The following is a 12,517-nucleotide window of genomic DNA, read 5'->3' on the forward strand; positions in this document are numbered from 1 at the left end:
GGGGACATGCACTTGAAAGAAGTACTGGTCTTTCTTGACGACCTGATCATATTCTCCAGGACCCTTGAAGAACACGAGGAGAGGTTGATGAAGGTGCTATCCCGTCTCAAAGAGTTTGGCCTCAAACTTTCCCCAGAAAAGTGTGTCTTCTTTCAGACATCAGTCCGATACCTTGGTCACGTGGTATCTAGAAATGGAGTACAAACTGATCCAGAAAAAACTGCTGCTCTCAAGACTTGGCCCGTCCCTAACAGCCTGCGGGAATTAAGATCTTTCCTCGGGTTCGCTGGGTACTATAGAAGGTTTGTTAAAGGTTATTCCAATATTGTGAAGCCCCTCCATGAGCTAACCTCTGGCTACCCACCTTCCCAGAAGAGAGCTAAAGTGACAAAAAGGGCAGAGTACAGAGACCCAAAAGAGCCCTTTGGGGAGCGATGGACCCCTGCTTGCCAACAAGCATTTGAGGCTGTAATCGAAAAACTTACCACTGCCCCTGTGCTAGGTTTTGCAGATCCTCAGAAACCTTATGTACTGCACACTGACGCCAGCACCACTGGACTTGGTGCAGTTTTGTACCAAGAACAGGAGGGCCAGTTGAGAGCGATTGGATATGCAAGCAGAGGACTATCACGGAGTGAAAGTCGTTACCCGGCGCATAAATTGGAATTCTTAGCGTTGAAGTGGTCAGTCACCGAAAAGTTTGCAGATTATCTATATGGTAATCAGTTCACTGTTGTAACTGACAGTAATCCGCTAACTTACATATTGACCACAGCTAAACTGGATGCGACGAGCTACAGATGGCTGGCAGCACTGTCCACATTCTCGTTCAAGCTTCTCTACCGACCGGGGAAACAGAACAGTGATGCTGATGGTCTGTCACGCAGGCCACACGGAACCTTGGAGGATGACCCTAAGTCACAGAAAGAGAGGGAACGCATTTTCCAGTTCACTAAAGACCATCTCTCTGACCCAGATAATGCCAATGCTGTTAATGAGGAAGTCATACAAGCAATCTGTGAAAGACAACTTATTTACAGCACCCCTGTTGATGACAGTAACACTGGGAACGTTGTTTTAGTCGAATGTCTTGCCGTCTCTGCAGATGCAGTGCCCCAATGCTATCAACAAGCAGACCAGTCTGGTGAACTTCCCGCCGTCCCTCACCTGTCTGAAGCAGAACTGGTGGATAGACAAAGGGCCGACCAGTGTATAAAACACGTCATTTCCCAGATCGAGACAGGTGACACATCGCCCCCTACCTTGCGAAATGAACTTCCTGATCTTCCTCTCTTTTTAAGAGAATTAAGCCGCCTTGAACTTGTGAACAATGTTTTGTACAGACGACGCCAAGAAGGTCCCAAAATAACTTACCAGCTTGTCCTCCCAGCTGAACTTCGTGGCGCAGTTTTGACTAGCCTCCATGACCATATGGGTCATATGGGAGTTGACCGCACATTGGACCTTATTCGGACCAGGTTCTATTGGCCAAGGATGGCTGTGGATGTGGAGAAAAAGGTGAGGACTTGTGGCAGGTGTGTGCGGAGGAAAGCACTTCCAGAGAGAGCTGCACCCCTAATAAATATCAAGACCACAAGACCCCTTGAACTTCTATGCATGGACTTTCTTTCCCTTGAACCTGACAGAAATGGAACTAAAGACATCCCTGTGATCACGGATCACTTCACGAAATTTGCAGTGGCCATTCCCACTCCCAACCAAAAGGCGCGTACAGTGGCAAAGTGTTTGTGGGAGAACTTTATGGTGCACTATGGAATGCCAGAAAAACTACACAGTGACCAGGGACCAGATTTTGAATCCCGCATGATAAAGGAGCTCTGTCAAGTGGCCGGCATTCAAAAGGTGAGGACAACACCCTACCATCCCAGGGGCAACCCTGTGGAGAGATTTAATCGCACCTTACTCAATATGCTTGGAACCCTTCAGAACCAAGAAAAGTCCCATTGGCGTGATTTTGTCAGACCCCTTGTCCACGCCTACGACTGCACTAAAAACGATGTAACGGGGTTCACACCTTATGAGCCCATGTTCGGGCGCCAGCCCCGCCTACCAGTCGATTTGGCATTTGGACTACCGCTGCATGGCAAGCAACACACGTCACACTCCGAATATGTGCAGAACCTTAAATCACGGCTTGAGGAGAGCTACAAGTTAGCCATAAGTAATGCTGCAAAGACTGCACACAAGAACAAAACACGGTTCGACAGACGAGTGATCGCCTCAGACTTGGAGCCTGGAGACCGAGTGCTAGTCCGGAACGTCCGCATCCGAGGGAAGCATAAGATCTCAGACAAGTGGGAGTCTACCGTCCACGTAGTAGTGAACAGGGCAGGTACCCTACCTGTCTATACTGTCAAGCCCGAAGTCAGTGATGGTCCATTAAGAACCCTGCACAGAGACTTACTCCTCCCATGTGGATTCCTACCTATGGAGGAAAGCAGCAAGTCTGCCAAACAACCTACAAAGTGCAGAATAGCAACTCGTGCAAATCCTGTTCTGGATGCTGACCCTTCAGAGGAGGAAGAGGATGAATTCATCCCAATCCAATGGTTCAGTGAGGTCTCAAATGTGTTCATCCCCACAATGCATGAAGGTCTAGCACAGCCCAAAGGATCCTTGTCTAATGAACAACATAGGCAGTATACTGTATCTCCAGGTCCCTGTTCTGTCGGGAGTCCAGTAGATGCCCAGACTGTAGATTGCCCCCCTGAACTGTCTGGTCCATCAGATATATCTACCGATGCCCCAGTCAGTCCTCTGAGGAGCAGTAGACCTACCAACTATTGCAGTAATACAGAACACTTACCTACTGAAAGCACCGCTCCAATCGACCAAGTACCTGAAACAGACCCGATTAAAAGTAACCTACCTGATACCCACTTACCTGAAGTACATCCTGTGGAGAAAGAGACCATACTTGATGCTGTCAATGACATCTGTAATGAACAGCAGTCGGTGTCTTCTGACACGTCAGAGCGTGAGGAGAAAGTAAACAGAACAAAGACTGAGAAATCTGTGGAAGGAGAGAAACCGGAAATGGATGGAACTGAATCCAGAGAGGAAGCAGAGAGAATGACAGTCACAGATGCTCCTGTCAGGAAATCTGAAAGGGAACGTCAACCGCCAAGGCGACTGGATTATCCTGAACTCGGAAACCCATTGGTCACGGTTGTTAAATCATTTCTTCATGGGTTGACCACTGTGTTGTCCGATGTTTTGAATGAAGATCAAGTAGTCTCTGCACCTTCCCTCCCATACCCCCCTCGAATAAAGCACATTTGAGCTCTTCCATGTACAGGGACGTACATGAGTTCAGGAGGGGAGAGTGTAACCAGGTCTTACAACGAAGTCTTGGCATAATAATCCCTTGAAATTAATTGACATAAATATCCCTTCCAACGGGATTCCGTTAAATAATGAGGATGTTAAACATATGATGATCGCTATATTATCATGTTTACACTTTAGGAGAGCGCAATCAGCAGACGGTTGCCGCTGATCAGACAACCAATTTAGAGAGACCCACTCATTGAATCAACGGTGAGTGAAACAATAAAAATAAAAACTCTGAGACCTGTTAGGTTACCTGTAAAGGAACTAATTATGCTGGAAATGTTAACAGTTGATAAGCTGCTGTTTAGAAAGGCTGTTAACGGTTGTAATAGCTACTCAGTGCTGTATCACGATGCTAATGTTGCTAATGTGAGCCTAGCTACCCTGTTAGCTTGGGTGCTTAGTGCTACATGCACTCTTATCCTTGCAAAAAAAATGGATTTATTTCCATTTGAGTTTGCAAAAGATGCAGTTTTCTATATCAATAAGTTTACTATGTGTGAAAAAGGAAAAAGATGCTGTTTTCTATATCAATAAGTTTACTATGTGTGTAAAAGGAAAAAAGTGTTAAATTATATGTATGTGAATTCTTGTCAGTGATTTAAGAGGTCAATATTTAGTGCATTCCTTCACTGTTACCGGTGCAGGGAGGGATGATAAAGCACGCTTAGCCTTACTAGTGCCTCCTAGATCTCTATGAATGTTCTTGCATTATTTGTTTTGCACAAATTGTAGTTCTCATTTGTATTGCATTTGTATTGTGAGTTTGTTACTACTTTGAATAGCAATAACCATTAATACTTGAAATTGGTTTTGTTTAAAATGAATGAACATGGATGTAAAAGCACTTTAGGATATATTTATAGTTCACTACTATAAACACTTGGATCTGATACTTGATATATTATGGTCGTACGACTGAACCTTCTTGAGAACATGATTTGAACCAGTTGATATAAAGTGGAATGTTATTGATTGGTGATAATGCATGAGATAGACAGAATATGAATGTAATGAGCTTTTGGATTTCTTCTGGCCAACCCATAGGTCAGGTTTTTTTGCCAGATTCATTCCAGTGATGCACATGGATCGGAAGTCATGCCCGACCTGGAGCTGAAGCCTTCCGGTTGGATTTGAATTGGATGTTTACACCCTGAAACCCCGAGAGATTCCCAGTGTACGCTGGGTGGCGAGCCACGGACCCACGAGCAAAAGTTTTTGCACAGTCTCACTTTCCCTTCTTCACGGATTTGTGTGGTAGGATCCACGAGCACTGGCATACTGATACTGGAACAGATACTGGTACTGTCATGACACTGATTTAACCAAAAGAAAAAAAGGGCCCCAACGAACAATAGGACTATTTTTGGAACTGAGTTTATTTCTTTTGTTTTAAGGGAAACTTATGCCGGCTTTATTATTTTTTTTATATCTTTATATACATTTTCTGAACTAAATTGTTACACTGTTTGTTATTGTTCCTGTTGTTAAACAAAGAGTGATCACAACAACACAAATTACTGTTTTCTGTCTTTATTGATGTCAAACCACTGGCTCTTAAAGACTTAGCATCTTCTGTTACTGGTCCAAATACTGTTAAAGATAACTAATTGCCTGTTACCTGTTACTCTATCGTAAAAAGGGTTACATCAGTCTTTGCTAGATTGAGCTGGAGATGGTGTTCCTTCATCCATGCAGAGATATCCGCCAGGCAGCCTGAGATTCGTGCAGCTACCGATGGATCATCTGGTTTGAATGAGAGATAGAGCTGTGTGTCATCAGCATAGCAATGGTAGGAGAAGCCATGTGCTTGTATGATGGGGCCTAGAGATGTAGTGTATATGGAGAAGAGGAGGGGTCCAAGAACTGATCCCTGAGGAACCCCAGTAACCAGTTGTTGAGTTTTGGATACCTCACCACCCCAGGCCACCCTGAAAGACCTACCAGTGAGGTAGGATTTGAACCAGTGAAGTGAAGTTCCTGTGATGCCCAGCGATGAGAGGGTGGACAAAAGGATCTGATGATTCACTGTGTCGAAAGCAGCAGATAGGTCCAGCAAAATGAGTACCGATGATTTGGAATCAGCTTTTGCAATCCGTAAGGCTTCAGTGACAGACAGTAGAGTAGTCTCAGTTGAATGGCCACTCCTGAAGCCAGACTGGTTGGTATCCAATAGATTGTTCTGCGCAAGAAATAAAGATAGCTGGTTGAAAACAGCTCGTTCCAGCGTTTTTGCTATGAATGGAAGGAGAGAGACAGGTCTGTAGTTGTCTACAAGTGAAGTGTTTAGAGTAGGTTTTTTGAGCAGCGGGGTTACCCGGGCCTGCTTAAATGTAGTAGGGAAGGTGCCTGTGAGAAGAGATGAGTTGATGATGTGTGTGAGCGCCGGTAGGATTGTGGGAGCGATTGCTTGGAGAAAGTGGACATGTCTAAAGGACATGTCGTCGGATGGCTGGAGAGGAGAAGTTTGCTAACTTCAGCCTCAGAGTGTGGACTGAAGGAGAAGAGGGGAGTTCCAGATGCGGGTGTGATCAATTTTAGTTCCTGTATGTGTGGAGCTGAGAACTGATTGCTGATAGATGCAGTTTTGTCTGTGAAGAATGTGGTGAAGTCCTCAGCTGTTATAGTTGTGGTGGGAGGTGGTGGAGGGGGGCAAAGCAGTGAATTGAAAGTTTTGAAGAGGTTTCGTGTGTCTGGAGCATTGTTGATCTTATTGTGGAAGTATGAAGATTTGGCAGTGTGGACTTGGGTAGAGAATGATGACAGCAGAGACTGATACATACTCCAAGTCAGACGGATCCTTAGATTTGTGCCATTTCCTCTCAGCTGCCCTAAGTTTGGAGCGCTGCTCACGAAGAACCTCGGATAACCAAGGGTTTGAGGGAGCAGCCCGTGCTGGCCTGGAGGAGAGAGGGCAAATATCATCTAGACAAGTCGTGAGAGTCGAGCACAGGGTGTCCGTTGCTGTATTAGTATCCAGGGATGAGAAGTGGGTTTGAGAGGGAAGAGAGGAGGATACTAAAGACGAAAGGCGGGAAGGTGAGAGAGAGCGTAGGTTTCGTCTAAAAGTAACAGGTAGAGGGGTTGGTGGTGCACAGGTAGCTTGATGTAGGTCGAATGTAATGAAGAAGTGGTCAGAGATGTGTAAGGGTTTGACTGCTATGTTATCTGTAGTACAGTTACGTGTATAAATGAGATCAAGTTGGTTTCCAGATTTATGAGTGTGTGTAGTGATAATGCGTTTGAGATCAAATGAAGCTAGGAGTGTATGGAAGTCAGCCGCATAGGGTTTGTCAGGGTGAATGTTAAAGTCTCCAAAGACTAGAAATGGGGTGCCATCCTCTGGAAATGAGGATAGTAGCACATCCAGCTCTTCTAGGAAAATGCCAAGTTGAGTAGGAGGACGATAAATTACCACAACATGGAGTTTGATGGGAGTTGTTATAGTCACTGAATGACATTCGAATGAGTTATAATTGCCAAGAAGAGAATGGGTTGAGTATTTCCAGTTGTTAGAAATGAGCAGTCCAGTACCGCCGCCCTTTCCAGTGTAACGAGGGGTGTGGGAGAAGGAAAAGTTATTAGACAGAGCGGCTGGGGTTGCTGAGTTTTCTGGACGAATCCAGGTCTCAGTCAAACCTAGGATGCTCAGGCCAGATTGCAAAGAAAAGGCAGAAATGAAGTCAGCTTTGTTGACAGCTGACTGACAGTTCCAGAGGCCAACAGTGAAAGAGAAAGTTTCAGTGGAAGAGGTGTGAATAGGATGCAGATTAGAAAGATTGCGTCGACGTGTGCGTTTGATGTTAGAGCGATGTGTAGAGTGCACCGGAATGAATTGGAAACACATGATAGAGGAGGGCAGAAGTAGGAGTGAGATGAAGGAAAAGAATACCGAAGTGCGTTGCTCGGCTAAGTCGCGCAGGACAAGTCGCTGTCTTTACCCTTGTCGGTCTTCACACGAGGAGGCTGAACGCTTCCGCTGCTATGATGCAGTTAAATACACCACCAAATGACTGTTCAGTGAAAACAGCTGGGTACTCCCCCTCTGCTGAGTCAGCCCAAATAGATCGTACGCAAATGGCTCAAATCGAAACTAAGATTGAACGCACTTAGCACATCTAAGCGCGCTCAGGAAAGGGAACCACGTGAGAACAAAAGCTTCCCTTGGCCGTGGCTCAGTAGTCTAATTTGATTAAGTGCAATCAAAACTATACTTTAACACCAAAAAACGCTAGCAATACAAAGCACCAGAACGAATAACTGCTTTCTGAGAGTAATTTAATGTAAATACAATTGAATTAATCCAGATAAATACAATATCTATGTAAACAAACTACAACAGTCCGTCTAGACCCGCGTAAAAATGTACTAACACCAACGAATTAATCCAAGTCTACATATACATATGGACATATATATATATAGGCAGAGATATAGATAACTAGAGAAGTATAAAATAGATATAAGCAAGAACGTCTTATCTAGCAGTAGCAAACGCAACAATTGCCTATTAACATACAGTATTTAAGTACTCACTTGCGCGCTGTCGCTCTGTCCGTGCCCGAGGACTGAGAAATCACTTAACCCGAGTGCGAGTGATTTACATGTTAAGTCAATGCAAAGACGCGAATAGCCATCCTGCGGCGCGAAACACGCGAATGAGGCGGCGCGTAACGCGCGAAAGTGTTTCAAGCGATTGCTGCGCCATTCGCGCGAAACGCGCAAGTTCAAAAATCTGAACTTTGGCGAAAATCCTCGCCGCGTTAACCAATCAGGAGCTTGCTCTAGTAGTGACGGAGGCAGAAATCCGAAACAACAATGGCGGACAAAATCACCGTTGCTGTCACGTTGGTTCCTCAGAGCTGTACGATACATCTTTGGACTTTTGTAGAAACAGGAATAGAAGGGATCTTGCTAGGATTAAAGTGAGAGAAGAGGTCGGACAATCTGGTTAGTTTTAAAAAACGCTCTTTACTCAATTTGACCTACATATACATAAATATTGAGACTACAAGCAAGCTAAAGCTGACAAATTGAGCTCATTCACCTATTTTACAACTACTTTCCCGCTGACGAGTGGCAGAAGCCCCTCCCTTGACGCGAATTTGCGTCTGTTGTGAAGAAAACGTCACGCGCGAATGACGCAAATGTTACCGCGCGAATGGCGTGAGTAAACTCAAATGTTCAAGCGTTCAACTACACGCGAATAGCGCGTTTTTTCCGCGCAAGTCGCCACCGGTGTGAACGCACCATTAGGCTCCGGTGACAACAAGGCAGGAACTGGGGAGCAGGGATCTGGTGTAGCGAAAGGCAGAGAGGGTAGCAAAAGAAAAATCAAACGGTAAAACCTAAATTGTACTTGGAGTCTGAAAAACCACTGCAAGACATAACAGGCCACGAGCAGAGTCTAGCATGATCTCACAACAACGGTCAGACACAAGACTGCAGACGAGAGGAGCTTAAATGGGGGAAGAAATGAGGCCTAACTGGTCACAGGTGTGACAGCAGCTAATGAGATAATGAAGGGGAGGGGAAGCACAAAGAGCACATGGTAAACTGTCAAAACACACATGCTCCAGACAACAAACACACACACACACACACACACACACACACACACACACACACACACACACACAACAAAACCCGCCAATCAGACTGAAGTCATGACAGAAGTGGTATATTGTAGCTCGAACATTCAAACACTTTGTTTCTTTTTGTTAAACTTGAATGTATACATTTTTTCTGCCACTGTCATGTGATGCTATTTTATTTTTATTTTATTTATTTTTTTATGTGTGTGTACTTCTAACATGTTTGGAAGGTAAAATAAATGTAAAATTAAAAAATTAAATAATAAAAGTAATAATAAAATAATAATAAAATAAAAGTCTAATTCAAATTGGAGCATCTTCCATGTCTGGAATGGATGCATTTTTCAGCCTAAAAATAATAATATAATAAGATAGCCTTGTTTGAAATGTGTTTGGCTAAAAGAAAACTTTGATTTCGTCTATACTACTAGGTACTTATACTATATTGACTGGGTTAAATATAATTGCATTACTAAAAATAGACTATACAGTTTTCATTGACTAAAAATAGACTAAATGTCATCAGTTTTCGTCGACTAAAATAGTAATGGGTAATTCTGACTAAAATAAAATGCTCAGACTTTTAGTCGACTTAAATTTGACTAAACTAAAAAGAGTATGAACGTGACTAAAACTAATAAAAACTAAAATCACAGGTTCACACAAAGACTAGACTAAAACTAAAATTAAAATCGGCTGCCAAAGCAACACTAACACCAAGAGATTTCTCAAGGATGTGAAGAAACTGGAGGCCTTTCACAGCCTAATCTTGCAGTTTGCACCCAAGAATGTGAAAGAATTTATGGAATTTATGGGACCCAATTTATGGGAATGTTGCGCAGGTTTGCAATTAATTCAGTAATATCCTAAATCAATAATTATTATTCTCAAGTATTATATTAGTGTGTAAATTGTTTATTAACTGCAGATTATACATGGCGGCGATGCACTACAATGAAAATACAGACAGAGAACAAGCCACAACATCATCTGGACGAGCGGTGTACAAAGTTGTTTTCTCCAAAGTCGAAAAAGCCATCATACGTATGTTGTATGTTGTATAATATTTACTTTAATTTACAAATAAAGTACAAAACATAAATATTAATAAAAGTGTATATATATGACAGTAATGTACTATAAATAAAAGAGGTAGGCTACTGATTATTAAGTTTGAAGGCATTGAATGGAGAACTGCCTAGGACTTTACTGGAATTGGACCGGTGGAAGGCTACAGAACTCAGACAGTTTCTACTTTATACTGGACCAGTGGTTCTGAGAAGAGTGGTTTCACCTGCTGTGAATATTTACTATCTTTCCTTGATGGTTGCAATATCAATGCTGTTGAATTCTGATGATGCATAGCGTGAGAAACACTTGGACTATGTCAGAGAGCCACTCATGAACTATTTGTGGAAGTGTGAGGATATAAATGGAAACACCTTCACTGTATACAATATGCATTCACTACTTCACCTACCAGATGATGTGGAACACTTAATTTCTGGCTTTCCAAGTGAGAACTACCTGCCCAAATTACCAAGCATCTGGCAGAACTAGAGCAATCTACAAAATGTAGGCCCTTGACCAAAGAGGTTTACTCTCATCTTCACAAGGCCACAAGATTGTTGTTTCATTCTTTAGAACAAGGACTATGGCTGCGTTCGAAACCGCATACTTCCATACTATATAGTAGGCAAAAAGCAGTAGGCGAGCAAAAAAGTATGTTTGAATGTTCAGTATTCAGAAAAGAGTAGGCGAGAATTAGTGTTCGAGTGCACTAATTCTCACGAGATTCGGACGAACGTCTACTTAAAGTGCATTCGAATATGCCTACTTACCTACTTTATAGTAGGAAAAAAGAGTACGTGAAGAAAGAAGTACGTTCGAAACCTCAGTATTCATAAAAGAGTAGGCGAGAAATCCCCGGATGTCCTACTGCTTCAGCCCAGATTCTGAAGTGTTCATCTGATGGATACTTTTCAATCCCAGGAGGCCACAGGAGGCCAAAACGTCATCATCGAACGTGATTGAGAACCGCGACAAAGGTGTTTACAAATGTGAGTATTATACTCTTTGGTATTACAAACCAAAACACGGTTCCCTGTCTTAAAATCGTATTTGTTGAGCTGTATCGTAAACTGCTGATTTGCATAAGGTGCCAAGACATTAGACAGTAACGTTAAAGTATATTTGTGATTTCGCTGTAAAACACGTTTTATTACGTATAGCGACCACATACATCTTAAAGATGATTACTAAATGTTTAACAACTGACAGGAACATGTTCTGAGAGAATCAAATGAGCACATCACAACACCAAAGAGACATCTAAATGAGTGATGGACGTTATGTGAGTTAACGTAGAATTCTCTGTTGTCAACACTGCTTTAGATTAATGTAATGTAAATAAACATTAAACATGAGTTATCTACTTCATTTGTCTAATAGTACTGTTGATAAATTCAGGAGCATTTGTATTGGATAAAAAAGCCAATGAACACAACAGCTACCTGATAAATGTAGTATTGAGCACATGAATCAGAGGCAACTGAATCTTGTGTGGATGTTACAGGGACAGATGAGACAAGTATGCTTGTCCGGTGAAGAGTGATTGATGAAGCAGTGCTGCCATCAAAGGCTTTGAGTGAGTACACTACAGACATCTATTTAAACCTTAAGTGCAGTTTATTAATAATAAAAAAATAAACTGTAAGCACTTTTCTGATTCTAGATTTCTGTGCCTTTGTTGCAGATATTTTGCGGTGGAGCAGGACCTGAAAGGAAAGGTGACAGCAGCATTTGTGAGGAAAAAAGTAAAATCTGAAACTTAATATAAAGTTTGGTAATTTTGTTACTTCTAATACAGAGATCTAATGAAATTGTGCTGTTAAAATGACAGCTTTTGTATTGTATTTGTGCATCTTTGTATGATCTGAAATGTCTGCAGACTGGTTTGTGCAGTGAGAAAAGAGAAATCCACAGCAGCATCCTGGAAACAGTCAAGTGCCATCGATGAGACCCTCCATCACTCCACCTGCCCTTTGTCTCATCTGGACCAGATGTTGCTGTGGTCTCTTCATCCTCAGAGACCAAAGAGCCAGCGAGAGCATCTCTAGAGAAAGACTAAAATACCAATATGTCTGAATAAAGCTTTGTTCCATGTGTCTTTATTTATGTTCATGGTTACTTTATTATTTTACTCATTTATCCATGTTGTTGTCAGTAAATAAAATATAAGTTTCATTAACATATGCATTAATTAATTACTTGATTAAAAAAAACATGCTTGTTTTACTAAAAAATATAATTAATTATAGGTCAGCATTTATCATTATTATTGATCAGTGCATTCTGAGGTAATCTTAATTTCTAAATAGTAATACTTACATTTTTTGAGTGTAAAATCCTCAAAAAACACCTCCAAACACAAGATCTTCAAGCAGCTGATCCACGTCTCCTTTGTGCAGATATTGCAAACATGGAGGAAGATGTACTAGGTAGGGTTGTTGTGTTACTGATGCTATGAGGTGTTTGAGCACCTGTTGTGCTTATTTTCATTTTATTAC

The sequence above is a fragment of the Garra rufa genome, chromosome 1 (genome assembly GCF_049309525.1).
Source record: "Garra rufa chromosome 1, GarRuf1.0, whole genome shotgun sequence".
Lineage (NCBI taxonomy): Eukaryota > Metazoa > Chordata > Actinopteri > Cypriniformes > Cyprinidae > Garra > Garra rufa.